Source organism: Ranitomeya imitator, chromosome 1 (genome assembly GCF_032444005.1).
Source record: "Ranitomeya imitator isolate aRanImi1 chromosome 1, aRanImi1.pri, whole genome shotgun sequence".
Classification (NCBI taxonomy): Eukaryota; Metazoa; Chordata; class Amphibia; order Anura; family Dendrobatidae; genus Ranitomeya; species Ranitomeya imitator.
Window position 1 is genome coordinate 811,456,471 of NC_091282.1, and position 27,839 is coordinate 811,484,309.

Here is a 27,839-nt window from a genome sequence, read left to right on the forward strand (position 1 = left end):
GCTGAGCCTGCACCTTTTCAGGCACATGTCAGTAGATTTATAAAAGCTGACATGTGCTTGCAACAGCTGCAGGTGAAATCACGGCTCCACCCGCGGCTGTTAACTTGTTAAATGCTGCTGTCAATTTCTGACAGCGGCATTTAACTCGCGCTTACTGGAAGAGCTCGCCCATCAGTGACCCTGTCACATGATCGCGGGTCACAGATGGGTCGGCATGACAACCAGAGGTCTCCAGCAGACCTTTATGATTGTCATCGCCCGGTGGTCGGCTCTCATAGCAGGTGAGCATTTCTGCTACATAGAGGTGATCTGATCATCGCCTGTGTGTAGCAGAGGCGATCAAAGTATTGCAGCATCTAGTATCCCATGGAGACAATTGAAGCATGCAAAAAGTAAAAAAAAAAAAAAAAAAGTTTAAAAAAAATATTTTAAAAAAGTATATAAAAGTTCAAGTCACTCCCTTTTACCCCATGCTTTCATAATATAATTAAAAAAAAAAAAAAAATCAAACATACACATATTTGGTACCGCCACATTCAGATTCACCTGATCAATCTAAAAAGAGAATTAACCTGATCGCAGAACAATGTAACAAGTTAAAAAATAAAACGTCAAAACGTCAGAATTACGTTTTTTTGGTCGCCGCAACATTGCATTAAAATGCAATAACAGGTGATCAAAAGATCGTATCTGCACCAAAATAGTATCATTAAAAACGTCAGCTCGGCACGCAAAAGATAAGCCCTCACCCAACCCCAGATCACGAAAAATGGAGACACTACGGGTATCGGAAATTGGTGCAATTGTTTTTTCACCACCTAAGTAATAAAAAAAAAAAGAACCTAGACATGTCTGGTGTTTATGAACTCGTAATGACCTGTATAATCATAATGGCAGGTCAGTTTTAGAATTTAGTGAACATTAAAAAAATTGTGGAATTGCACTTTTTGGCGATGTCACCACACTTGGAATTTTTTCCCCCGCTTTCCAGAACATGACATGTTAAAACCAATGGTTGTTCAAAAGTACAACTTATCCGGCAAAAGACAAGCCTCCATATGGCCATATGGACTGGGGAAAAAAAAGAAAAAAAAAAAAAAAAAAAAGTTATGGCTCTGGGAAGAAGGGGAGCAAAAAAAATGAAAATGCAAAAACTGAAATACCCCTGGTCATTGAGGGGTTAAACCTCGACCTCTCCTGTGGTCTCTGCCTGGAGTGATGGCGTCCGGTCTACAGACTCCTGACTGTAGGACCACAAACCAGAATCACAGTCAGGTGACTGATGGGCAGGATGCTATCTATCCCACTGGAAGGGATGACATCTAGTGATGAGCGAGTATACTCGTTGCTCGGGTGGTCTCCGAGTATTTGTGAGCGTTCGGAGATCTCATTTTCCTTGCCGCAGCTAGATGATTTGCGACTACTAGACAGCTTGATTACATGTGGGGGTTCCTGTTGTGAATTCTGTGGCTGAGTTCACTTCTGTGGTCACAAGTGGTATTGCAGTCTCTGGGCTTCCTCCCTCAGGTGTTTTGGTGAGCTCGTTGGCTGCCTTGCTATTTTAGCTCCACCTGAGTCTGTCTTCCTTGCTCCTTGTCAATGTTCCAGTGTTGGATCTGAGCTACTGCATCTTTCCTTGGGCCTGCTGCTCTGCTAGATAAGTGCTTCTAGTTTGTTTTCTGTTTTTTTCTGTCCAGCTTGCTATTGTCTTTTGCTGGAAGCTCTGAGAAGCAGAGGGGTGCACCGCCGTGCTGTTAGTTCGGCACGGTGGGTCTTTTTGCCCCTTTGCGTGGTTTTCGTTTTAGGGTTTTTTGTAGACTGCATAGTTCTCTTTGCTATCCTCGCTCTGTCTAGAATATCGGGCCTCACTTTGCTGAATCTATTTCATTCCTACGTTTGTCTTTTCATCTTGCTAACAGTCATTATATGTGGGGGGCTGCCTATTCCTTTGGGGTATTTCTCTGAGGTAAGTCAGGCTTGTATTTCTATCTTCAGGCTAGTCAGCTCCTCAGGCAGTGCCGAGTTGCATAGGTAGTTGTTAGGCGCAATCCACTGCTGCTTATAGTTGTGTGAGGATAGATCAGGTACTGCAGTCTACAGAGATTCCACGTCTCGGAGCTCGTCCTATTGTTTTTGGTTATTGCCAGATCTCTGTATGTGCGCTGATTACTGCACGCTGTGTTGCCTGATTGCCAGCCATAACAGTACAAGGAGCCCACCAATGATTCCCAATAGAGGGAAAAAAGAAATCCTGACATCATTTTTTTTTCTTAGCTCTGTCTTCAGTCTTTTTTTTCCCCTAGACATTAGAGTGCTTCAGGACACAGCTGTGGACATGGATATTCAGGCTCTGTGCTCCTCAATGGATAATCTCGTTGTAAATGTACAAAAGATTCAAGATACTATTGATCAGAAATCGATGCTAGAACCAAGAATTCCGATTCCTGATTTGTTTTTTGGTGACAGAACTAAGTTCCTGAGCTTCAGAAATAATTGTAAGCTATTTTTGGCCTTGAAACCTCATTCTTCTGGTAATCCTATTCAACAGGTTTTGATTATTATTTCTTTTTTGCGCGGCGACCCACAGGACTGGGCGTTTTCTCTTGCACCAGGAGATTCTGCATTGAGTAATGTTGATGCATTTTTCCTGGCGCTCGGATTGCTTTACGATGAGCCTAATTCAGTGGATCAGGCTGAGAAAAATCTGCTGGCTTTATGCCAGGGTCAGGATGATGTAGAAGTATATTGTCAGAAATTTAGGAAATGGTCAGTACTCACTCTGTGGAATGAATCTGCATTAGCGGCTTTGTTCAGAAAGGGTCTCTCTGAAGCTCTTAAGGATGTAATGGTGGGATTTCCTATGCCTGCTGGTTTGAATGAGTCTATGTCCTTGGCCATTCAGATCGGTCGTCGCTTGCGCGAGCGTAAATCTGTGCACCATCTGGCGGTACTGCCTGAGAGTAAACCTGAGCCTATGCAGTGCGACAGGACTATGACTAAAGTAGAACGGCAAGAACACAGACGTCTGAACAGACTGTGTTTCTATTGTGGTGATTCTACTCATGCTATTTCTAATTGTCCTAAACGCACTAGGCGGTTCGATAGCTCTGCCGTTATTGGTACTGTACAGTCCAAATTCCTTTTGTCCATTACCTTAATGTGCTCTTTGTCATCGTATTCTGTCATGGCGTTTGTGGATTCAGGCGCTGCCCTGAATCTGATGGATTTGGATTATGCTAAACGTTGTGGATTTTTCTTGGAGCCTTTGCGGTGTCCTATTCCGTTGAGAGGAATTGATGCTACACCTTTGGCCAAGAATAAGCCTCAGTACTGGGCCCAGCTGACCATGTGCATGGCTCCTGCACATCAGGAAGTTATTCGCTTTCTGGTACTGCATAATTTGCATGATGTGGTCGTGTTGGGGTTGCCATGGCTACAAACCCATAATCCAGTATTGGATTGGAACTCTATGTCGGTAACCAGCTGGGGTTGTCAGGGAGTACATGGTGATGTTCCATTTTTGTCTATTTCGTCATCCATTCCTTCTGACATCCCAGAGTTCTTGTCGGACTTTCAGGATGTATTTGAAGAGTCCAAGTCTGATGCCCTACCTCCGCATAGGAATTGTGATTGTGCTATCGATTTGATTCCTGGTAGTAAATTCCCTAAGGGTCGTTTATTTAATTTGTCCGTACCTGAACACACCGCTATGCGCAGTTATGTGAAGGAGTCCCTGGAGAAGGGACATATTCGCCCATCGTCGTCACCATTGGGAGCAGGGTTCTTTTTTGTAGCCAAGAAGGATGGTTCGCTAAGACCGTGTATTGATTACCGCCTTCTTAATAAGATCACTGTTAAGTTTCAGTATCCCTTGCCATTGATTTCTGACTTGTTTGCTCGGATTAAGGGGGCTAGTTGGTTTACTAAGATTGATCTTCGTGGTGCGTATAATCTGGTGAGAATCAGGCAGGGAGATGAATGGAAAACGGCATTTAATACGCCCGAGGGTCATTTTGAGTATCTGGTGATGCCGTTCGGACTTGCCAATGCTCCATCTGTTTTTCAGTCTTTTATGCATGACATTTTCCGTGAGTATCTGGATAAATTCTTGATTGTTTACTTGGATGACATTTTGATCTTCTCAGATGATTGGGAGTCTCATGTGAAGCAAGTCAGAATGGTTTTCCAGGTACTGCGTGCTAATTCCTTGTTCGTGAAGGGATCAAAGTGTCTCTTCGGTGTGCAGAAAGTTTCATTTTTGGGGTTCATCTTTTCCCCTTCTACTATCGAGATGGATCCGGTTAAGGTTCAGGCCATCCAGGATTGGACTCAGCCGACATCTCTAAAAAGTCTGCAGAAATTCCTGGGCTTTGCTAATTTTTATCGTCGCTTCATCTGTAATTTTTCTAGCATTGCCAGACCATTGACCGATTTGACCAAGAAGGGTGCTGATTTGGTTAATTGGTCTTCTGCTGCTGTGGAAGCTTTTCAGGAGTTGAAGCGTCGTTTTTGCTGTGCCCCTGTGTTGTGTCAACCCGATGTTTCTCTTCCGTTCCAGGTCGAGGTTGATGCTTCTGAGATTGGTGCAGGGGCGGTTTTGTCACAGAGAGGTTCTGGTTGCTCAGTGTTCAAACCATGTGCTTTCTTTTCCAGGAAACTTTCTGCTGCTGAGCGTAATTATGATGTGGGCAACCGAGAGTTGCTGGCCATGAAGTGGGCATTCGAGGAGTGGCGTCATTGGCTTGAGGGTGCTAAGCATCGCGTGGTGGTATTGACTGATCATAAGAACTTGACTTATCTCGAGTCTGCCAAGCGCTTGAATCCTAGACAGGCCCGTTGGTCGTTATTTTTTGCTCGTTTTGATTTTGTGATTTCATACCTTCCGGGCTCTAAAAATGTGAAGGCGGATGCTCTGTCTAGGAGTTTTGTGCCCGACTCTCCGGGGTTATCTGAGCCGGCGAGTATCCTCAAGGAAGGAGTCATTGTGTCTGCCATCTCCCCTGATTTGCGGAGAGTGTTGCAGAAATTTCAGGCTAATAAACCTGATCGTTGTCCGGCCGAGAAACTGTTCGTCCCTGATAGGTGGACTAGTAAAGTTATCTCTGAACTTCATTGTTCGGTGCTGGCCGGTCATCCAGGAATCTTTGGTACCAGGGAGTTGGTTGCTAGATCCTTCTGGTGGCCATCTCTGTCACGGGATGTGCGTGCTTTTGTGCAGTCCTGTGGAATTTGTGCTAGGGCTAAGCCCTGCTGTTCACGTGCCAGTGGGTTGCTTTTGCCCTTGCCGGTCCCGAAGAGGCCTTGGACACATATTTCGATGGATTTCATTTCTGACCTTCCCGTTTCTCAAAAAATGTCGGTCATTTGGGTGGTCTGTGATCGCTTTTCTAAAATGGTCCATCTGGTGCCCTTGGTTAAATTGCCTTCCTCCTCTGATTTGGTGCCTTTGTTCTTCCAGCATGTGGTTCGTTTACATGGCATTCCTGAGAATATTGTTTCTGACAGAGGTTCCCAGTTTGTCTCGAGGTTCTGGCGAGCCTTTTGTGGTAGGATGGGCATTGACCTATCTTTCTCCTCGGCCTTCCATCCTCAGACTAATGGCCAGACCGAACGAACCAATCAGACCTTGGAAACATATCTGAGATGTTTTGTTTCCGCTGATCAGGATGATTGGGTGTCATTTTTGCCGTTGGCTGAGTTCGCCCTTAATAATCGGGCCAGCTCGGCTACCTTGGTCTCTCCATTTTTCTGCAATTCTGGGTTCCATCCTCGTTTCTCTTCAGGACAGGTTGAGTCTTCGGACTGTCCTGGTGTGGATTCTGTGGTGGACAGGTTGCAGCAGATCTGGACTCAGGTAGTGGACAATTTGACCTTGTCCCAGGAGAAGGCTCAGCTTTTCGCTAATCGCAGACGCCGTGTGGGACCCCGACTTCGTGTTGGGGATTTGGTTTGGTTATCTTCTCGTCATATTCCTATGAAGGTTTCCTCTCCTAAATTTAAACCTCGTTTTATTGGTCCGTATAGGATTTCTGAGATTCTCAATCCGGTGTCTTTTCGTCTGACCCTCCCAGACTCCTTTTCCATACATAATGTATTCCATAGGTCGTTGTTGAGGAGATACGTGGCACCTATGGTTCCATCTGTGGAGCCTCCTGCCCCTGTTTTGGTGGAGGGGGAATTGGAGTATATTGTGGAGAAGATTTTGGATTCTCGTGTCTCTAGACGGAAACTCCAGTATCTGGTCAAATGGAAGGGTTATGCTCAGGAAGATAATTCCTGGGTTTTTGCCTCTGATGTCCATGCCCCAGATCTTGTTCGTGCCTTTCATGTGGCTCATCCTGGTCGGCCTGGGGGTTCTGGTGAGGGTTCGGTGACCCCTCCTCAAGGGGGGGGTACTGTTGTGAATTCTGTGGCTGAGTTCACTTCTGTGGTCACAAGTGGTATTGCAGTCTCTGGGCTTCCTCCCTCAGGTGTTTTGGTGAGCTCGTTGGCTGCCTTGCTATTTAGCTCCACCTGAGTCTGTCTTCCTTGCTCCTTGTCAATGTTCCAGTGTTGGATCTGAGCTACTGCATCTTTCCTTGGGCCTGCTGCTCTGCTAGATAAGTGCTTCTAGTTTGTTTTCTGTTTTTTTCTGTCCAGCTTGCTATTGTCTTTTGCTGGAAGCTCTGAGAAGCAGAGGGGTGCACCGCCGTGCTGTTAGTTCGGCACGGTGGGTCTTTTTGCCCCTTTGCGTGGTTTTCGTTTTAGGGTTTTTTGTAGACTGCATAGTTCTCTTTGCTATCCTCGCTCTGTCTAGAATATCGGGCCTCACTTTGCTGAATCTATTTCATTCCTACGTTTGTCTTTTCATCTTGCTAACAGTCATTATATGTGGGGGGCTGCCTATTCCTTTGGGGTATTTCTCTGAGGTAAGTCAGGCTTGTATTTCTATCTTCAGGCTAGTCAGCTCCTCAGGCAGTGCCGAGTTGCATAGGTAGTTGTTAGGCGCAATCCACTGCTGCTTATAGTTGTGTGAGGATAGATCAGGTACTGCAGTCTACAGAGATTCCACGTCTCAGAGCTCGTCCTATTGTTTTTGGTTATTGCCAGATCTCTGTATGTGCGCTGATTACTGCACGCTGTGTTGCCTGATTGCCAGCCATAACAGGTTCCCTAGCAACCAAGCATTCCCCACATGTACTTAGGCTGGCTAACAGTTGTAAATTATCCAGCTGAATTAACAAAAACTCAATCTCTCGAACACTAACAAATACTCGGAGACCCTCCGAGCGTGCTCGGGAAAACCCAAGGAACGAGTATATTCACTCATCACTAATGACATCCCATCAGGCACCACATCATGAAACATTCAGGATGGGAACTTGGTACTGAATAATACATGAAGCCCACAGATTGTGATCTTTAAATGGAACCTGTCTCCCCCAAAATGGAAGGTGAGCTAAGGCTACTTTCACACTTGTGTTTTTCAGCTTCCGTCACAATCCGTTGTTTTTTGAGAATGCAGGATCCTGCATTTTCCCATAGACTTGTATTAGCGACGGATGGCCATCCGTCGCGTCCGTCGTGCGCTGGATCCGTCGTGTTTTGGCGAACCATCGGCATGAAAAAACGCTCAATGTAACGTTTTTTTCCTACGTCGGATCCGCCCCCTCCTCCCCGAACTTTAGAATGGGCAGTGGATGCGTTGAAAAACTGCATCCACTGCCCACGTCGTGCCAAATTTTCACAACGTGCGTCGGTACGTCACGCCGATGCTTAGCGATGGACCGGTACCGACGCAAGTGTGAAAGAAGCCTAAGCCCACCGGCATCAGGGGCTTATCTACAGCATTCTGGAATGCTGTAGATAAGCCCCCCGATGTATCCTAAAAGATGAGAAAAAGACGTTAGATTATACTCACCCAGGGGCGGTCCCGGTACGATGGGCGTAGCGGTCCAGGGCCTCCCATCTTCTTACGATGACGTCCTATTCTTGTCTTCACGCTGCGGCTCCGATGCAGGCATACTTTCTCTTCCCTGTTGAGGGCAGAGCAAAATACTGCAGTGCGCAGGTGCCGGGCCTCTCTGATCTTTCCCAGCGCCTGTGCACTGCAGCACTTTGCTCTGCCCTCAACAGGGAAGAGAAAATATGCCTGCGCCAGAGCCGCAGTGTGAAGACAAGAAGAGGACGTGATCGTAAGAAGACGGGAGGCCCTGGACCGCGACACCCATCGTCGGGACCGCCCCTGGATGAGTATAATCTACCTCTTTCTCATCTTTCAGGATACATCGGGGGCTTATCTACAGCATTACAGAATGTTGTAGATAAGCCCCTGATGCCAGTGGCCTTAGCTCACCTTCCATTTTGGGGGTGACAGGTTCCCTTTAAAAAAACAACAACAACAAAAATTCCAATTGGTTTGTTTTGCCTTTGCTTTTTTTTCTTCACCCCCTTCTAAACGGAACCATGATGTTTATATATTTCTGATCCACACGAAGCTACAGAAGCGTTGGCTTTTATTCTCTAAATTTCCTGACACTTTTGCCCACACTAGCCTCCAAAGGTAACAAAGCGAATACTCAGAAATTCCTTTAAGTAAAAATGCATTACAAATGCCAAGATACAAAACGACACCTAATTTGGGAAAATGAACCAGGATGGTGTGAAACATTACTGGCACGTGTGAATGTTGGCTATAAATCAATAGCTTATTTAATACTGGTGAAGAATCAAGGACAGAGGCCCGCACACTCCTGCCCCAATTGTCAAGGGGACATTTTCTAGTAAAATGGAGAGTCATGTGCCCTAGACTAGCTTAGTTATGAGGTTGAGCCGACATGGAAATGCAGTGCACAATAATAACACCCTTTTACCATATTTAATTACACCCTTAACTAGCCTTAATGAACCCTCTGCACAGCATTTACTGCCTCCGAGCATATCTGCAGGGAAAATCTAGCCTAGTTAAACACAAAGCACAGCTACAGTGGCATGTGAAAGTTTGGGCACCCCTGGTCCAAATATCTGTTATTGTGGCAAGTTGAAGATGAAATGATCTCTGAAAAGGGGCTAAAGTTAAAGATGACCACATTTCCTTTGCATTTTAGCCATTTTTTTTCCCTTTACGTTTTAATAATTACAAAAAGGAAAATGGGCCAATGCAAAAGTTTGGGCACCGTGCATGGTTAGTACCTAGCAGAACCCCCTTTTGAAAGTATCACAGCTTGTAAACTCTTTTTGTAGCCACCTAAGAGTCTTTCAATTCTTGCTTGAGGGATTTTCATCCATTTTTCCTTGGAAAATTCTTCCAGTTCTGTGAGATTCCTGGATCATCTTGCATGCACTGCTATTTTCAGATCAGGGGACTGTGAGGGCCATTGCAAAACCTTCAGCTTGCACCTTTTGAGGTAGTCTATTGTGGTTTTTGCAGTGTGGCTAGGATCATTATCCATTTGTAGAAGCCATCCTGTTTTCAACTTCAGCTTTTTTGCAGATGGTGTTAGGTTTGCATCAAGATTTTGTTGAAATTTTATTTAACCCATTCTTCAGCCTACCCGCACCACTGGCTGCAACACAACCCCAAAGCATAATTGATCCACCCCCATGCTTAGTTGTTGCATGATGTTCTTTTCCTGAAATTCAGTGCCCTGAAATTTTGCTTGGTCTTCCAGAGCTTATCTTGACCTCCACTGTTCAGGTTAACTGTCATTTCTTAATTACATTTCAATGCACCAGTGGTGATGTCATAGACTCCGAACACTTAGGGTACCGTCACACAGTGAAATTTTGATCGCTACAACGGTACGATCCGTGACGCTCCAGCGTCGTAACAATATCGCTCCAGCGTCGTAGACTGCTGTCACACTTTGCAATCTACGACGCTGGAGCGATAATTTCATGACGTATGTGCGATGTAGAAGCCGTTGGTTACTATGCGCACATCGTATACGATATATGTTACACCATGCGATCATGCCGTCACAGCGGGACACTAGACGACGAAAGAAAGTTTCAAACGATCTGCTACGACGTACGATTCTCAGCGGGGTTCCTGATCGCAGGAGCGTGTCAGACATTGCGATATCGCTCGAACGTCACGGATATATCGCTCGAACGTCACGAATCGTGCCGTCGTAGCGATCAAAATTTCACTGTGTGACGGTACCCTTAGGCTCTGTTCCCAGCCGGACTGAGCTGCGGCGAGATCCCCGCTAGCTCAGGGTGTTGTAAAAACGGGAAATCGCTGGTCAAATTTTAACCCTTAGAACTTCCTAACAAAAAAAAATAATTCTTGGTTCCAAAATTGTGCTGATGTAAAGTAGACATGTGGGAAATGTTATTTATTAAGTATTTTGTCTGCCATATCACTTTGATTTAAGGGCATGAAAGTCCAAAAGTTGAAAAATTGCGAAGTTTCCTAAATTTTCACCAAATTTTCTTTTTTTCCCCACAAATAAATGCAAGCCATATGAAAGAAATTTTACCACTAACGTGAAGTACAATATGTCACGAGAAAACAATCTCACAATCTCCGGGATCCATGGAAGTGTTCTAGAGTTATTACCTCAAAAAGTCACAATGGTTAGAATTGTAAAAATTGGCCAGGTCATTAAAGGGACTCTGTCACCCCCAAAATCGAAGTTGAGCTAAGCCCACCAGCATCAGAGGCTTATCTACAGCATTCTGTAATGCTGTAGATAAGCCCCTGACGTATCCTGAAAGATGAGAAAAAGAGGTTAGATTATACTCACCCAGGGGTGATCCGATGGGTGTCGCAGTCCGGTCCGGCGCCTCCTATCTTCATCAGATGACGTCCTCTTCTGGTCTTCACCCTGCGGCTCCGACGCAGGTGTACTTTGCCTTGTTGAGGCCAAAGCAAAGTACTGCAGTGCGCAGGCGAAGGGAAAGGTCAGAGAGGCCCGGCGCCTGCGCACTGCAGTACTTTGCTCTGCCCTCAACAGGGCAAAGTACACCTGCGTCGGAGCCGCAGGGTGAAGACCAGAAGAGGACGTCATCGTAAGAAGATGGGAGGCCCCGGACCGGACCGCAACGCCCATCGTACCGGGACCGCCCCTGGGTGAGTATAATCTAACCTCTTTTTCTCATCTTGTAAGCTTATCTACAGCATTATAGAATGCTGTAGATAAGCCCCTGATGCTGGTGGGCTTAGCTCACCTTCGATTTTGGAGGTGACAGGTTCCCTTTAAGGCTGCTTTCACACATTTTTTTGGCATCAGGCACAATCTGGCGAATTTTGAAAAATGGAACCGACAAAAGTGGCTGCCGTATCTGTTTTCTTTTTTCTCATAGACTTCTATTAGCGATGGATTGCGATGTATGGCCTCACGTTTCATGTTTTTCGCCTGATCCATCGAAAATGGTTTGTCCGGAGGCTGGAGAAAACAGACATAGTAACGTTTTTTGTGTCTGTCGAAAAAACGGACAGCAATGGATCCGTCGCAGCCTGTCGTTTGCTATAATGGAACCCTATGGCGCCGATCCGTCAAATGACGGAATTTGGCGACGGATCTCTTTTTTTTTTTTTAACTGAGCATGCTCCGATTTTTTTAAGATCCAATTAGCTGGATCAGCTACTTGGATCTGTTGAAAAAACGGATCCGTCGCATCAGTTTTTTACAATCTGCGACGGATCCATTTTTTTTTTCTTCAACATTCGACGGATTGTGACTGACGGCAAAAAACTGTTGTGTGAAAGCAGCCTAACTTGCAAATCACCCTCGGGGGTAAAGGGGTTAAAAGCTCAGTTACAGCAGCCTGTTCAGAATTTATCAAAATTTAGGTGGTAAAAATAAAACGTTTTTATTTCTGTCATGCCACTTTGCATTAATACCTGAAAAACATCTGAAGTGTTAATGCACTACCTGAAAGCAATTTTTAATACGTGATCTGGTGCGGTTTTTAAAAATGGTACCAGTTTTGGGGGGTTTTCAATATATAGGACCCCCAAAATCACTTTGAACCTGAACAGGTATCTAAATTTCCTTGAAAAAAAAATAAATAAATACTGCTACAATTTTAAACCTTCAAAAATTCTAACAAAATAAAACAACATTTAACAAATGGTGCTGATGTGAAGCAGATAAAAGGGAAAAGTTATTTCTTAATGTTGTGCGGTTTGACTATCTGGAGTAATGGGATCATACAAAGTTTGAAAATTGCATTTTTACTTTTTTTCCATTTTTATCAAATTTCTGAAACTGTTAGAAATAAATGCAAAACATATCAACCTAAATTTACCATTATGATAAAGTATGATGTGTCACGAAAAAAACTATCTCAAAATAACTGGGATTTGTTGAAGCGTTCCAGAGTTATTATTACATAAATGGATACTGGTCGGATTTAAAAAAAATTGGCCCGGTGAAAAAGGGTTAAAGAAACACCACTACCATGCGTTTGATTCCTGAAACCTGCGTACGGCTATGTGCACACCTAGTCTGGGTCCACTGCGGATTTTTCCGCAGCGGATTCCAGCAGATTTGATAAATCCGCAGTGGAAAACTGCTGCGGATTTACCGCGGTTTTCCTGCGGTTTCCACTGCAGATTTACAACTGTGGTTTTCCATAAGGGCAGTTGTAAATCCGCTGCGTTTCCGCACAAAGAAGTGACATGCTGCGGACTGTAAACCGCTGCGTTTCCGCGCGTTTTTTTCCGCAGCATGGGCACAGTGTTTTTTTTTCCCCATACGTTTATATTGTACTGTAAACGCAGGGGAAACTGCTGTGGATCCGCAGCTGCGGAAACGCTGCGGATCCGCAGCAAAATCCGCACCGTGTGCACATAGCCTACATGTGTATGTAATGTAGAGTGTGAGAAGACACTGATCAGTAAGTATATTAACAGTTTTCTAGCTTTGTTCTGTCCTCTTTTCATTTTCTTTTTTTCTTTATTTTTTTTTAAAGTGTTCATGTTTCACACATGACCTATTGAATTGTCCACATCATTACGCATGTCGTAAAATATATTTTAAATTTAGAAAAAAAAAAAAGTTGTAGCGATTTTTTTTTTTAACTTAATTTGTTCCTCAAGATATAGTAAAAGATCTCTGAAGATTTTTTTTCCCCTTTATCGTTCAGTTTTTCCCCTGTAACTGTGGCATCCATGGAATCCTCAATTATGGAAGGAAACAGCCAACTTTGTGACAAAGGTCACTGGCAATGCTGATCTGGTCCTGCGAATAACTACGACGATCACCAGGTCCAACATCAGCGATACCGATGGTTTGGTTTGCTGCTTAGCGCTCATTGAGGCCTGCTCATGCCTTCCTCCTACTCCCCAGCTATGCCTGCCAGTCAGGAACTGGTCGTGCACTGTTACAATAGCGTAAAGCTTAAAAAAAAAAATTCAGGACCAAGTATCTTAAATTTATGCCACTTTGTCACTATCAGTTAAATACATCTGCTGCGATGAGACTGATGTACTAACTGACCCCTCATGTCAGAACGGCGGTAAAATCCTTTGTGGAATGTCTCTGCATACTTGCTCTAGAAGGACTCATTATAAACGCATTTTAATTTGAGAATTAAAATATCTCAGCCTCAATATCTATTTATAATGGAAAATCTGGTGACAGATCAGCTTAAAGGGAACCTGTCACCCCCAAAATCGAAGGTGAGCTAAGCCCACCGGCATCAGGGGTTATCTACAGCATTCTGTAATGCTGTAGATAAGCCCCCGATGTATCCTGAAAGAGGAGAAAAAGAGGTTAGATTATACTCACCCAGGGGCGGTCCGATCAGATGGGCATCACGGTGCGGTGCCTCCCATTTTCATAGGATGACGTCCTCTTCTTGTATTCAGGCTGCGGCTCCGGCGCACTTAATCTCCCTGTTGAGGGCAGAGCAACGTACTGCAGTGCGCAGGCGCCGGGAAAGGTCAGAGAGGCCCGGCACCTGCGCACTGCAGTATTTTGCTCTGCCCTCCACAGGGCAGACAAAGTACGCCTGCGCCAGAGCGCAGCCTGAATACAAGAAGAGGACGTCATCGTATGAAGATGGGAGGGACCGGACCGCGACTCCCATCGGACCGGGACCGCCCGCGTGAGTATAATTTAACCACTTTTTCTCATCTTTCAGGATACATCGGGGGCCTATCTACAGCATTACACAATGTTGTAGACAAGCCCCTGATGCCAGTGGGCTTAGCTCACCCTCGATTTTGGGGGTGACAGAGTTCCTTTAAGTTAAGCGGACTTACTAAATATTGAGTTACTTTTAAACTAAATGGGGTGAATGAACAACTTTTTATTTGCCCGTTTTTACCTGCAATGTACAGTGTATAATAGTTGCCGATAAAAGACGAAAAAAAAAAAAAAAAAGCTGTGTGCCAAAAGTTTTAGGCTTTGTAGCCAAAGATGCCTATTTTTCTGCAGTCTGGCCACAGATGTAATGTAAAACAACATTTTGTCTGCATGCATCACTACTAAAAGCAGCTTGTTAGCATATTGCGTACATTCTTATTAGAAAGCTCAGTGTATAACGGATGCACTCGATTACTACGGTCCCTCTAATGGTCGTAGCCTTCGGTCATGTGCCCACGATCGGGAACTAGTGTATTGTTGCTGCGTCCAAAACGCTACGTTCTCTTGAACGCAGGTAAATCTGTATTTGATCACAGAACCATGTGGATTTAACCGCATCCAATACATTCTAAATCGATAACATTTCTGTTGCAGAGACTAGCATCTCCCCCGAGAGAGACTGAAAAGCCAGACACGTCGCATGTCAGTGTCCTCGGGTGATCCAAAGGTGCAGATGCCTTCTAGAAATCCCATCCATTAGTCTGTAACTTCTGGCCACTGCAGAAATACGCAGCAACTCATGATCGTGGGCACGTACCATAAAGTAAAGAACATAAATGCTGTGATCTGTTAATCAGGCCTCAGTCTAATGTCACCAAAGTCAAAATGGGCATGATGTGCGGGCGGCTCAATAAATCTGATCATTTCATTCTCAGAGCAGTTGTACATTATACACTTGCCAAACCAGATGTTACCGTTAAAGCCGAGCTGACTTAGCGACTTGGACCACTCCTTCAGTCTGCAACATGAAAGGTCTTAAGATGATGCTCACATTCAATGAGGAGTCTTTTTTTTTTTTATAAAGGGTGGGGTTTTATTTACAGAGAGCGTGGGAGGCAATGTTCCTCAGCCAATCAAAATAAATCACAAAACCAATAAGACCATAATAAGCTGTCAGGTCCAGAGCCAAGCCACTTACTTACACCGCTCTGGGCCACCAGCAGCCATTAGATAATCCCGCTTTACATAATAGGATTTCAGATTAGCTCATAAGGAAGAGAACCCTCCATTCTGTATAATCTCCATTTATGTGTTAAAGGGATTCTGAATCTGTACCTTTAGCCTGCTTTTTTTTTTTTGCGCACGTGGAGAAGTTGCGGTATTTCATGCGCAGATTTAGATCTCGGCTCAATGAATACGTAGTTCTCCATAGAGAGTAATGGGCCCCACATAATCCTCTATACAGTACAATGGCCGCACAGTTTTCCATACAGTATAATGGGCCCCATAGTAAAAATAAATAAATAAAATACTTCTACCCTGATCCCTCGCTCTCGGCAGCTATTCACTGCTTGACATAGCAGTCGTGAAATCCAGGATGCAGATACAGTTGAAAGTGCAATGACAAGGGGGATTGTGCATTGCCGGCATCGAGGCCCAAATATAAATCACCCACGGGCCAGAGTTTGACATGTGCGTTTTCAGGCTTGGCAAAGATGCTCCTTTATATGCATATATAAATGAAGACACTTTCCTACAACATTTTCCAATTAAGACATTTGTAAAGGGTTTTGATCTGCAGACAAACCCACTACCATTAAAACCATTCAAACATCATATTTTTCATCTCCTGGCTGTTCTACACTGTGTGCAGAATTATTAGGCAAGTAGTATTTTAGAGGATTATTTTATTATTGATCAACAACTATGCTCTCAATCAACCCATAAGACTCATACATATCAAAGCTTAATATTTATGGACAACGAAGAATGTAAGAAAAATGTAAGAAAAACGAGCACTCGCCATCCGTGAAAAAAATGTCCTTTCTTTATTGAGGCTTCATGTTAAAATAGAGTATAGCAGGGAGAACCTGTGGTCCCAAGTGACGACGGTCGTTTCACTCTCCTGAGCTTCTACGGGACCCGTGAAACGGCCGTCGTCACTTGGAACCACAGGTTCTCCCTGCTATACTCTGCTATTTTAACATGAAGCCTCAATAAAGAAAGGACATTTTTTTGCACGAATGGTGAGTGCTCGTTTTTCTTACATTCTTCGTTGTTGCAGATACTTTTTCCTGTTTTCTATGAGCACCCAATTCCGTTGTGGCTAATATAACGCTGACTTATCCGAGGGTGGTGTAACAGGCGTTACGGAGCTGATTGTGCATCTGACTTTTTCCTCTTCGATTTTCTCTTAAATATTTATGGAAGTTGGAGTTGGTTTTTCTTTTTAGATTTGGCTATCTTAGGAGGGTATCTGTTTGTGCAGGTAACTATTAGGCTGCCGTCACACTAGCAGTATTTGGTCAGTATTTTACATCAGTATTTGCAAGCCAAAACCAGGAGTGGGTGATAAATGCAGAAGTGATGCATATATTTCTATTAGACTTTTCCTCTATTTGTTCCACTCTTGGTTTTTCTTATAAATACTGATGTAAAATACTGATCAAATACTGCTAGTGTGACGGCAGCCTTACTGTGCAGAATTATTAGGCAACTTAATAAAAAACAAATATATTCCCATCTCACTTGTTTATTTTCACCAGATATACCAATATAACTGCACAAAATTTAGAAATAAACATTTCTGACATACAAAAACAAAACCCCCAAAATTAGTGACCAATATAGCCACCTTTCTTTATGATGACACTCAACAGCCTTCCTTCCATAGATTCTGTCAGTTGCTTGATCTGTTTACGATCAACATTGCGTGCAGAAGCCACCACAGCCTCCCAGACACTGTTCCGAGAGGTGTACTGTTTTTCCTCCCTGTAGATCTCACATTTTATGAGGGACCACAGATTCTCTATGGGGTTCAGATCAGATGAACAAGGGGGCCATGTCATTATTTTTTCTTCTTGGAGACCTTTACTGGCCAGCCACACTGTGGAGTAGTTGGAGGCATGTGATGGAGCATTGTTCTGCATTAAAATAATGTTTTTCTTGAACAATACCGACTTCTTCCTGTACCACTGCTTGAAGAAGTCTTCCAGAAACTGGCAGTAGGTCTGGGAGTTCAGCTTAACTCCATCCTCAACCTGAAAAGGTCCCACAAGTTCATCTTTGATAACAGCCCATACCAGTACCCCATCTCCACCTTGATGGCGTCTGAGTCGGAGTGGAGCTCTCTGCCCTTTACTGATCCAGCCTCTGGCACATCCATCTGGCCCATCAAGAGTCACTCATTTCATCAGTCCATAAAACCTTTGAAAAGTCAGTCTCAAGATATTTCTTGGCCCAGTCTTGATGTTTTGTCTTATGTTTCTTGTTCAAAGGTGGTCGTTTTTCAGCCTTCCTTACCTTGGCCATGTTCCTGAGTATCGCACACCTTGTGCTTTTTGTTACTCAAGTAACGTTGCAGCTCTGAAATATGGCAAAACTGGTGGCAACTGGCATCTTGGCAGCTTCACGCTTGATTTTCCTCAATTCATGGGCAGTTATTTTTCGCCTTCTTTGCCCAACACCCTGTTGGCTATTTGCCATGAAACGCTTGATTGTTTGGTGATCACACTTCAAAAGTTTGGCAATTTCAAGACTGCTGCATCCCTCTGCAAGACATCTCACAATTTTGGACTTTTCAGAGTCCGTCAAATCTCTCTTCTGACCCATTTTGCCAAAGGAAGGGAAGTTGCCTAATAATTAAGCACACCTTATATAGGGTTTTGATGTCATTAGACAACACCCCTCCTCATTACAGAGATGCACATCACCTGATTTACTGTATTGGTAGTTGGCTCTCAAGTCTGAACAGCTTGGAGTAGGACAACATGTACAAAAAGTATCATGTGATCAAAATACCGTATATACTCGAGTATAAGCCGAGATTTTCAGCCCAAATTTTTGGGCTGAAAGTGCCCCTCTCGGCTTATACTCGAGTCACAGTCTGTGGCAGGGTCGGCGGGTGAGGGGGGGAGAGGTCTGAGGCATACTTACCTAGTCCCGGCGATCCTGACGCTCCCCCTGCCTGTCACACTGTCTTCGGGTGCCGCAGCTCTTCCCCTGTACAGCGGTCACGTGGGACCGCTCATTAAACTTATGAATATGGACTCCACTCCCATAGGGGTGGAGCCGCACATTCATTTCTCTAATCAGCGGTAACGGTGACAGCTGATAGAGGAAGAAGCTGCGGCACCCGAAAACCAGCTGTCCAGGAGAAGGAGCCAGGGACGCCGGGAGCAGGTAAGTATGTCATATTTACCTGTCCACAATCCACACGCCGGGCGTCGCTCCATCTTCCCGGCGTCTCTCCGCTCTGACTGTTCAGGCAGAGGGCGGGATGACGCATATAGTGTGCGCGGCGCCCTCTGCCTGATCAGTCAGTGCGGAGAGACGCCGGGACCGGACGCTGAAGAGCTGCAAGCAAGAAAGGTGAGTATGTGTTTTTTTCTTTTATTGCAGCAGCAGCAGCGTTATATATGGCACAGATTTATGTGGAGAATCTATGGGGCCAAACTGAACGGTGCAGAGCATTATATATGGGGCAGCTTCATAATGAGCATCTATGGGGCCATAATGAACGGTGCAGAGCATATAGGGCACAGATTTATAAGGAGCATCTATGGGGCCATAATGAACGGTGCAGAGCATATATGGCACAGCTTTATATGGAGCATCTATGGGGCCATAATGAACGGTGCAGAGCATATAGGGCACAGATTTATAAGGAGCATCTATGGGGCCATAATGAACGGTGCAGAGCATATAGGGCACAGCTTTATATGGAGCATCTATGGGGCCATAATGAACGGTGCAGAGCATATAGGGCACAGATTTATAAGGAGCATCTATGGGGCCATAATGAACGGTGCAGAGCATATATGGCACAGCTTTATATGGAGCATCTATGGGGCCATAATGAACGGTGCAGAGCATATAGGGCACAGATTTATAAGGAGCATCTATGGGGCCATAATGAACGGTGCAGAGCATATATGGCACAGCTTTATATGGAGCATCTATGGGGCCATAATGAATGGTGCAGAGCATATATGGCACAGCTTTATAAGGAGCATCTATGGGGCCAAACTGAACGGTGCAGAGCATTCTATATGGCACAGCTATATATGGATAATCTATGGGGCAATAATCAATGGTATGGAGCATTATATATGGCACAGCTTTATATGGAGCAATAATGAATGGTATGGAGCATCTATTTTTATTTTTGAAATTCACCGGTAGCTGCTGCATTTTCCACCCTAGGCTTATACTCTAGTCAATAAGTTTTCCCATTTTTTTGTGGCAAAATTAGGGGGGGGGGGGGGGGGGGGGAAGGTCGGCTTATACCCGAGTATATACGGTACAACTTGCCTAATAATTCTGCACACAGTGTAGTTCACCTCTGACAGAAACACAGGTGAAGATTGTTGGGCAGGGTGCATGTTTAAAGGGACTCTGTCACCTGAATTTGGCGGGACTGGTTTTGGGTCATATGGGCGGAGTTTTCAGGTGTTTGATTCACCCTTTCCTTACCCGCTGGCTGCATGCTGGCTGCAATATTGGATTAAAGTTCATTCTCTGTCCTCCGTAGTACATGCCTGCGCAAAGCAATCTTGCCTTGTGCAGGCGTGTACTACGGAGGACATAGAATGAACTTCAATCCAATATTGCAGCCAGCATGCAGCCAGCGGGTAAGGAAAGGGTGAATCAAACACCTGAAAACTCCGCCCATATGACCCAAAACCAGTCCCGCCAAATTCAGGTGACAGGTTCCCTTTAAGAAGAAACTGTCCACCACTCTTTCAGAGCAGTACACACAATGAAAAACTGAACATCACTCCACAAACTTAGGTTTTGCTTCAGATGTTTTTATTCATTCTTTAAGCATACAGATCTTGAAATTCAGCACTGGTGAAAATATTACATATTAGTTGTACTGTCGGCAATATTTCGGGACAAATCAAAACACTTATTCCGACATAAGAGCATGAGGTCCAGCTTCTAAAGGTTCCCTCTGATCAGGACTACCCTGTATGATCTACAGTGAAGGAAATAAAATTATTTGATCCCTTGCTGACTTTGTAAGTTTGCCCACTGACAAAGACATGAACAGTCTATAATTTTAAGGGTAGGTTAATTTTAACATTGAGAGATAGAATATCAAAAATAAAATACAGAAAATCACATTGTATAAATTATATAAATTTGCATTTTGCAGTGAGAAATAAGTATTTACATAGCCACCTTTACAAAAGTCTCCTGTCCACAGACTCAATTAGTAAGACTTTAACCTCTACAACATGGGCAAGACTAAAGAGCTTTATAAAAATGTCAGGGACAAGATCATAGACCTGCACAAAGCTGGAATGGGCTACAAAACCATATGTAAGACGCTGGGTGAGGAGACAACTGTTGGTGAAATAGTAAGAAAATGGATGAAATGCAAAATAACTGTCAATCGACATCAATCTGGGGCACCATGAAAAATCTTACCTCCTCCTTGATCATGAGGAAGGTGAGAGATCGGCCTAAAACTACATGGGGTGAACTTGTTAATGATCTCAAGGCAGCTGGGACTACAGTCACCAAGAAAACCATTGGTAACACATTATGCCATAAAGATTTAAAATCCTGCTGTGTCCGCAAAGTCCCAGTTCAAGAAGGCACATGTGCAGGCCAGTCTGAAGTTTGCCAATGAACACCTGGATGATTCTGTGAGTGATTGGGAGAAGGAGCTTTGGTCAGATGAGACAAAAATTGAGCTTTTTGGCATTAACTCAACTCGCCGTGTTTGGAGGAAGAGAAATGCTGCCTATGACCCAGAGAACACCGTCCCCACTGTCAAACATGGAGGTGAAAACATTATGTTTTGGGGGTGTTTCTCTGCTAAGAACACAGGACTACTTCACTGCATCAATGGGAGAATGCATTGAGCCATGTATCGTAAAATCCTGAGTGACAACCTCCTTTCCTTACCAGGACATTAAAAATGGGTCGTGGCTGGGTCTTCCAGCAAGACAATAACCCAAAACATACAGCCAAGGACAAGCTCAAATAGAAGCACATTAAAGGGACACTGTCACCTGAATTTGGAGGGAACAATCTTCAGCCATGGAGGCGGGGTTTTTGATTCACCCTTTCCTTACCCGCTGGCTGCAATATTGGATTGAAGTTCATTCTCTGTCCTCCATAGTACACGCCTGTGCAAGGCAAGATTGCCTTGTGCAAGCATGTACTACAGAGGACAGAGAATGAACTTCAATCCAATATTGCAGCCAGCATGCAGCCAGCGGGTAAGGAAAGGGTGAATCAAAAACCCAAAAACCCGCCTCCATGGCTGAAGATTGTTCCCTCCAAATTCAGGTGACAGTGTCCCTTTAAGGTCATGGAGTGGCCTAGCCAGTCTCCAGACCTTAATCCCATAGAAAACTTATAGAAAGAGTTAAAGGTCCGAGTTGGCAAGCGACAACCCAAAATCTTAATGATTTGGAGTTGATCTACAAAGAGGAGTGGACCAAAATTCCTCCTCATCAACAACTACAAAAAATGTCTGACTGCTGTGCTTGCCAACAAGGGTTTTGCCACCAAGTATTAAGTCTTGTTTGTCAGAGGAATCAAATACTTAATTCTCACTGCAAAATGCAAATAAGTTTATATAATTTATACAATGTGATTTTCTGGATATTATTTTTGACATTCTATCTTTCAATGTTAAAATTAACCTACCCTTGAAATTATAAACTGTTTATGTCTGTCAGTGGGCAAACTTACAAAATCTGCAAGGGATCAAATTCTTATTACCTTCACTGTATATTAGATTGCTCAGTGTACATAGGCTGCCATAGTTCTTACAAAGAAATATGCACCCCAGAGAACTATGATCTTTTTAGGTTGCACAAAAAGATCTTGTCACCCAATGAACCAGTGTTTTGCTTGTTCAGCTGGTTATCAGCAGTCTATTTACTGGTAAAGATAATCTTGAAATGAGCGTTTTTAATAATGCTTGTTCACGATTATCCTGCAGTGTAAATCCCCCTCAAAACTTGGCCATGTGTATAGGGAAGGGAGGGAGGCAAAAGTAGGAGTTGGGAAAGCTAGCAGGTCACAAAGAAGAAAAATAGACACTATGCTGCAACCAGCAAAAGGCTACATACTTATAGGGAGCCTGCTGAAAGACTAGTAAATGCAGCTACTGCTATTATTAGCGAAAATGCGTTCAATACTCGTTTGATCAAACTGGTAATAACTTACTTTATTCTTCTCTTCCTTTTTCTCAAAACAACACAACATACACCTCAAATGTGTCTCAAGCCGCATAAACCTTTAGCTTTAAGAGTATGTCATTACTGGCTCCTAACTGTTGGAACTGGCTCGTAGACCTGGCTAATATTTGTCCAGGCATGTTCTATAAAACAATGAAACCTGAGGCACACAAGGAAGCAGTTGTGCTGTTCAGGAGGAAACAAAATGGATAAAAATTATGTAGAGAGTGCTGTGACCCCACAGTTAGAAAACGGCCAAGAAAGGTTAAGGCACCAGAAGGAAAGGTCTTCATTGGCTATGGTAATTGGGCCTTCCAGGCTTTCTCTGTAGTAAATACAAATCCTTACATGTTAAGGTTGCCTTCATTACCTACTATCTAGGGAGAGCTACACACTTCTATACCTGCAGGATAGGCAGCTTGTTTGCCAAAGCCTACAGGTCCAGGACTAACTTCAGGCCAGGTTCATATTGCGTTAATGGCAATGCGCTGACGGCATTTGTTCCATAGTGGAACTAACGCTATGTAACGGATGTGTTAGCGCACCCATTGACTGCCATTCTGTAGAGCATCACTAACGCATGTCATAATCGGCATGTGTTATCGATGTGCCGTCATTCCGTCACGTACCCTCGGACGTGGTCTGCAGCGTTTCCGAGTTAGTCACCGCTAGCGCAGATGGAGCTTCTACGCGATCGCATAATGCGATCTTTAAAAGGCACTAGTGTTTTGCTGTGGTTTGTAAATGCTTCCCCTACTCAGTACTACCACTCACTGTTGATAGAGGAATATTGAGAAAAGTTAGGTCATGAGTCGAGTTGTAACAGTAGCATCCTATTATAGAACTGCGCTGGTCACAGTGAGCGCTTCAGAACGACCCATCCTTTCAGAAATGTCTAAAGGCATACTACATGGTGAGGGGTTGGATTTTATATACCTGTCGTAGTGGAACATATGAAAAATCTGAATTCAATAATTAAGAGATGTGTCCCAATACTTTTCTCCTTCCAAGTCAAAAATTTGCAAAATAGCCATATGGCAACTCAGGACTATCTAGTAGGATGAGCTTTCATTCTCCAACAATTATTAAACATGCCTGATAGCACGCTAAATGGCTTGTACACTACTTGGACACAGGGCGGTGGAGTCGGTAAGTCAAACCTCCGAACTCCTCAATTTCCATGACACTGACTCCACAGCCCTGCTTGGACAGCCCCTTTATTCCCCAGTGTAAAATATAAATGATGCTCTGCTGTGCCATTGTTATGCCATGTGAGCGCTGCAGCTAGTCAGCGACCGCTAATGGGCTACAGTTCACTTCTCACACTTCCCTCCGACGTCCGCATCAGATTAAAAGAGGTTTCTTATGGGATCTATAGAAGGGGGCTAGATTATTATACTATGCCATAGTCATGTTTTAGCTGTATATTACCAATCACCAGGCTCACATTGTTTCTACAGCCAATCATTGATCTGGGAGACAGAACAAGGCAGCAACTCCGATGCAGGGCAAGGAGACAACTATCTCGTTTTTGTTATTTTACATTACATTACAGGAATTGCTTGGGATCCACTTTTCTAAAAGAGGAAAACCTTTCAAATTATCCGGAATTAAAAAAAAAAGGATATTAAGAATCAATACTTGGGTATACAGAACCCGAAAATGGGATTACTTTATGATGACCCCACAAAAAGAACATGGGAACATGCAAAGAGAGCAATAAACATGTCTCCAGGAACAATAGCAGGCGAAAAATGTGATCCGCCTATGCCCACGTCCTTAGACCTGAACAAAATTTGGACACTGGTCAAAAAGTGCCCAAAAGAGCAGTATGCCAACACAAGGAATATTCAATTCACTGCAGCCAGCCAAGTGCGGAGGACAAGCTCTGCTGAAACAAGTCAAATGTAGTCCCTAAAATGTGCCAAGCCAAGAAACTCACAGCAATTCCATTCTTGGTAGTACCTCGCACAGGTATCACAGTGGGGGATTGCGTCACACGTCTCCTGCACAGGTTCCAACAACTGCTGAAAATCAGGACCTTTAAAAGGAGATATCGAGACTTCAGAACTCCGGTCTCCTTTGGTGGAGGAACTAACAGTAGATGATTGATGCCAGCTAGCGGTGGCAGGGATGTCAATGTGAAATAGAACTTTTAGGTCCAGTAAAGCAGAGTCCGTTGGCATTTTTATTTTAGCACTCAGCATGCTCTATAATAGCACGCAGCAGAATACGGTGGTGCAATATAAAGATTGTTCTCATTTCATTACACCAAGTAAAGGGCATATTCCTTTCTTATACATTTCCACAGTGTCCTCAAATACTGATTAAAAAAGGAACATTGCGGGTACGTGTCATCAGAAAATAAGATCTTCTAAGGGTATGTGCACACGTGGCAGATTTGACTGTGGAATTTTCTGTGCAGATTCTGCATCTCTTGGCAGAAAACACAGGTCAGAATCTGCGCCTTTTTTTAGTATGTGCACCCGTTGCAGATTTTTGTGCGGATTTCTTCCTTTTTTCCCCCTGCAGATTTCTATTATGGAATGGGTGCAGAAACGCAGCAGATCTGCACAAAGTAGTGACATGGTCCTTTTTTTGAATCTGCTGTGTTTTCCATACAGATTTTTCCGCTCCATTAGCACAGCATATTTTTTTGCCATTGATTCACATTGTACTGTAAATCACTTGCGGATCTGCAGCGTTTCTGCGCAGAAAAAAAAGCTGCAGATCTGCAGGAAATCTGTAACGTGTGCACATACCCTAAAAATATTTATTTACTATTCCAGCTCTGGGCATATTAACAAAATCTGAAGCTTCTCTTCTCTCAGGGGATTATAGATCCAAAAGTAGGCTCTCCTACATGAGCAAAGTAGATATCGAGTATATGCACTTCAGCTCCATTCAGATGGAGCTCTGTAGAGCCACGATCTGGGGAAAAAGACATCAGGAAGCGATTCCCTATCCTGTGGGTAGGAGCTAACTTCAAATCATTAATGATGACTAAAGATCATACATCAATATGGAAAAGGGGTAATAATAACATTAGAAATGTAGTGTAGTTCTTCTGATTTATGTTGTTTACCCCATGTGCAGGGTATTACCGTAGCTTAGGTATCGATGGTTATGACCATTAACAGCAGACTATCAGTATTTGAGTGGTCATAACCATGGATACCCAAGCTACTGCAATGTCCTGCACATGGGGTAAACATCATAACTCAGAAGAACTATACGACATTTCTATTTGGAGGTATTCACTAATATTACACCCACTACACATTGGGATAGGATCTTCGAGGTGGGAATACCGCTTTAAGGGTTTGTAACATCAGTCGATCAAAAATATATAATGGACCGTCATATCACTGGCTGTCTGTGCCACCGATACTATTGACAATGTCACCTGTATTGACTTTCACCTTAGGCAATAATGCTACGCACACAGCTCACTGGACAACAATAACACTCCTTACTTGCCTCAAATCATCAGATCCACAACAGTCAGAGGCTTGAAAAGCATTGCTGTGTAAAAAATGATGTTTTATAGCAGGAGCAAAACAAGTAGGTGGAAAGGTGCCCTGAAAGGGGGTTGACCGAGAATTTTTTTTTTTTTACTATAGGCCTAAGAACAAACAGGAAGGTATTTGTTAACTACCTGACTGTTCTGCCCTGTGCAGATGTCTGCCAGCAGAGGGGTCACGGATCGCTCCTGCTGACATTACGACAGAACAGCAACGTCTCTTCCACGCTGCTTTGTTGATGGGGCGTGACTGCCGATGTCATGCTGATTGTAAAGTCTCCCCAATACTTAAACTGTGGGGAGCTGTCTGTCAATTGCCATGACGTCAGCTGTCACACCCCGTTGACAGAGTAGCCCAAAAGTAGAAGAGCTGGTCTGTTGACGTGAAGCAGCAGAATCACCGACAGGAGAGATCTGTGACCACTCTGAGATGGGACCAGGTAGTTACAACCTATTTATTTGGTAGTTGTCGGCTCATATTAAAATAAAAAATAGTCATAGATAACCCCTTTAAATTTATGGCCACCTGTACTTGGTTTGAACAGTCAATCTGTGCTGACTAGGGATGTTCGGGACCGTCAGATTCGACAGAACTTTATAAAGCATTTTGGTTCGGGTACCAGAACGGTACCCAAACCCCATTCACGTGAAGGTGGGAGGTAAGGGGGCGGTTTACTACTCACATGCCGGGTTAGTAATGGGGGTGTCTGATATACCCCGCCACATTACTAACCTCTGGGCTTCATGTCTGCTATATTTAGGCTGGGGAGGGCCAAATATCCACGGCCCTTCCCAGCCTGAGAATACCAGCCCCCAGCTGGCATAAGACGCTGTCAAGGATGAATGGAGCAGTAGTGAAGACTAATTTCCAATTGAAAACCAGATTAACGCAAATTACCTTTCTCATCATCCCACACATCAGCGTTGTGTATCAGGGCCATCCGAGCGTCCGTTTTTACCATCAATGCTTTTCACAGATAGATAAAGAGAGGAATTACAAAGCTTCTCATATTCTCCAATGTTAAATACGGTACATACAGAAGACGATTTGTACACAGAAGCCATTCAGGTGCTGTACATCTTTTTATGGACCTGTACACGTGTCTGTTTTGGGGGGTTTTTACGCCGGCATGGATAAAAATAATAATAAAAAAAGTGCCAAGCATGTTTCCTTGTGTTTTGCATGGACACACGGTCCATAAAAAAAAAAAAAAGACGTGAATATCACCATAGACTATATTGTATATGTGAAAAAATACAAATACACATGTACATGTGAATGAGGTCTAAGGTTGCGAGAACCAATCAGCCCCAAATACAATAAATGGAACAACAACAGAGATCATTCAGGAGCACGGCTCCAATCAAACCCCTCCTCGAAGTGGTAGAACAGAGGCAAAGCTTCTTCACAATCCAACATAAGCACAACCTGGCATTTTGTGTGTTAATGTGGCTTCACATGGAAAGGAAAACAAAGTCATACTTTATTAAACGATAACTAACGATTGGTCACATACATATGTTCCAACTGCCTAAACAGTGTAGAAGAGTACAGGCATACTGTATAGTGGAGGATCAATCATCAGACAGATCCCGTTGTATTAGTGAGTCTTAAACAGGTGACCAACATTGGACAAATGTCAGCACAATCTGCCGATGTAACAAGTCTCAGGCTATGTTCCCAAGGAGTAATCGGCAGCGATTTGGACAGCACACGTCCTCTACATCCAAAGCGCTGCCGGCTTTTGAACGCAGGAGTTTCCGCATGTGATCACTCAACTGTGCAGAATCACCGTGCCCAATACATTGTACGGGTGAGATTTATCTTGTGGAGACTCGCGTCTCTGCAAGATAAATAGACATGCTGCGGTC

The 27,839-nt window shown here is 43.9% G+C and overlaps 1 protein-coding gene across 1 annotated transcript in view; it reads right to left on the reverse strand.

Annotated features, from left to right (window-relative positions):
* Window positions 1-27,839, reverse strand: part of GNA11 (G protein subunit alpha 11) — a 57,460-nt gene that overhangs the window by 24,607 nt on the left and 5,014 nt on the right. The window lies entirely within an intron of this gene.